Below are 2,726 nucleotides of genomic sequence, written 5' to 3' on the forward strand. Positions count from 1 at the left end.
CTCTGGAGACAGCCATGGCATGCTCCTTTTGGTATACACTTCTTGTCCACAGTAGTGTCAGGATTTGGTGACTATTCATAGGATGAATCTCCAGGTAGGGTAGTCTCTGGGTGGCCTTTGCTTTAGTCTCTGCTCCACTTTTTCTCCTTTATTGCTCCTGTATTTTGTTTCCTTTCTCAGAGGAACCAAAGCACTCTCACTTCAGTCCTCCTTCTTCTTGAGCTTCCTGTGCTGGGTGAATTGTGACTTATTTTGAGCTTTTGGGCTAACATTCACTTATCAGTGAGTACATACCATGTGCTTTCTTTTGTGATTGGGTTACCTTAATCAGGAAGGTACTTTCTAGTTCCATCCATTTGCCTAAGAATTTCATGAATTCATTGTTTTTAATAACTGAATAGTACTCCATTGTGTATATATACCACAGTTTCTGTATCCATTCCTCTGTTGAAGGACATCTGGGTTCTTTCCAGCTTCCGGGACAGCAACCAATTTCAAGTTTGCCTGTTCTACATGAGTTCTAGGCTATCTACAGCTACATAGTGAAACAAAAAACTTAGATTACATTTTATGCAAATGTAACATTTGCTTTACAAGTAAATGGATATCCATATAAAAGTTCAGGAATGCTATCTAAAATTTAGTTGCTTGAGTTTGACAAGAGGAAAGGAGACAGGACAGGCAAAAATAAGTGTTTTTACAGTTTGGTTTTGTTTTCTTTTGTACTTTTAAATTTATTTATTTTTTTGAGAATAATTTCATTTTATTGAGAAATAAAAACAAAAATTGGCTAAAATTAAAATGTCAATATAAAGAGATAGAGAAAGAACAGTACAGGAAAGCACAATAAAGAGATTAACTTATGGAACTCTGGAACACAAAAATAAATTATTTAAGATAATTAAACCAATTCAATGACACAAGAAATCAGAGTTCAAGAGGAAAAATATAAAGGAGGCCAGTGGCTGTAATTCCAGCATCTGGGAAGCTCTTTGGATAATAACTAGGGAAATACCAGTTCGTTTTGTTTGTTTGTTTGTTTGTTTGTTTGTTTTGGTTTTTGGTTTTGGTTTTTGGTTTTGGTTTTTTTCCCCTTTTTTATATTTTTATTTTCTATATTCTTTGATTACATTCCAAATGATTTTCCCTTTCCCAGATTCCCCCCTCCCCATATGTCCCATAAACCTTCTTATTTCCACCCATTCTCCAATCACCTCTCTTCTTTTTCTCTGTCCTGATACTCCCCTCCAATGCTAGATCAATCCTTTCCAGGATCAGGACCCTCTCCATACTTCTTTATGGGAGTCATTTGTTATGCTATTTGTGCCTTGAGTATTCAGAGCTTCTGGGTTAATTAATATTCATTTATCAGAGATTGCATTCCCTGTGTATGCTTTTGTGATTGGGTTACCTCACTTAAGATGATATTTTCCAGATCAAACCATTTGCCTAAAAATTTTGTGAATTCATTGTTTCTAATTGCTGAGTAATATAGTTAAAATGGCCATCTTTCCAAAAGCAATCTGCAGACTGAACACAATCCCCATCAAAATCCCAACTCATTTCTTCACAGAGTTAGAAAAAGCAATTCTCAAATTCATCTGGAAAAAAAAAGAACCCAGGATAGCTAAAACTATTCTAAACAACAAAAGAAATTCTGGGGAAATCAGTATTCCTGACTTCAAGCAATAGTACAGAGCAATAGTGTTAAAAACTGCATGGTATTGGCACAGTGACAGACAAGTGGACCAGTGGTATAGAATTGAAGACCCAGAAATGAATCAACACACCTGTGGTCACTTGATCTTCAACAACAGAGCCAAAAACATCCTCTGGAAAAAAGATAGCCTTTTCAACAAATGGTGCTGGTTCAATTGGAGGTCAGCATGCAGAAGAATGCAAATTGATCCATTCTTATTTCCATGTACTAAACTCCACTCCAAGTGGATCAAGGACCTCCTTGTAAAACCAGACACACTGAAACTAATAGAAAAGAAACTGGGGAAAACCCTTGAGGACATGGGCACAGGGGAAAAGTTCCTGAACAGAACACCAATAGCTTATGTTCTAAGATCAAGAATTGACAAATGGGACCTCATAAAATTACAAAGTTTCTGTAAGGCAAAGGACACTGTTAAAAGGACAAAATGGCAACTAACAAATTGGGAAAGGATATTCACCAACCCTACATCTGATAGAGGGCTAATATCCAATACATACAAAGAACTCAAGAAGTTAGACCCCAGGGAACCAAATAACCCTATTAAAAATGGGGTACAGATATAAACAAAGAATTTTCACCTGATGAAATTTGGATGGCCTAGAGGCACCTTAAGAAGTGCTCAACATCATTAGTCATTAGGGAAATGCAAATCAAAACAACCCTGAGATTTCACCTCACACCAGTCAGAATGGCTAAGGTCAAAAACTCAGGAGACAGCAGGTATTAGTGAGAATGTGGAGAAAGAGGAACACTCCTCCACTGCTGGTGGGGCTGTAAGATGTTACAACCACTTTGGAAATCAGTCTGGCGGTTCCTCAGAAAACTGGACATGACACTTCTGGAGGACCCTGCTATACCTCTCCTGGGCATATACCCAGAGGATTCCCCAGCATGCAATAAAAACACATGCTCCATTATGTTTATAGCAGCCTTATTTATAATAGCCAGAAGCTGGAAAGAACCCAGATGTTCCTCAAAGGAGGAATGGATACAGAAAATGTGG

Source organism: Apodemus sylvaticus, chromosome 2 (assembly GCF_947179515.1).
Source record: "Apodemus sylvaticus chromosome 2, mApoSyl1.1, whole genome shotgun sequence".
Lineage (NCBI taxonomy): Eukaryota > Metazoa > Chordata > Mammalia > Rodentia > Muridae > Apodemus > Apodemus sylvaticus.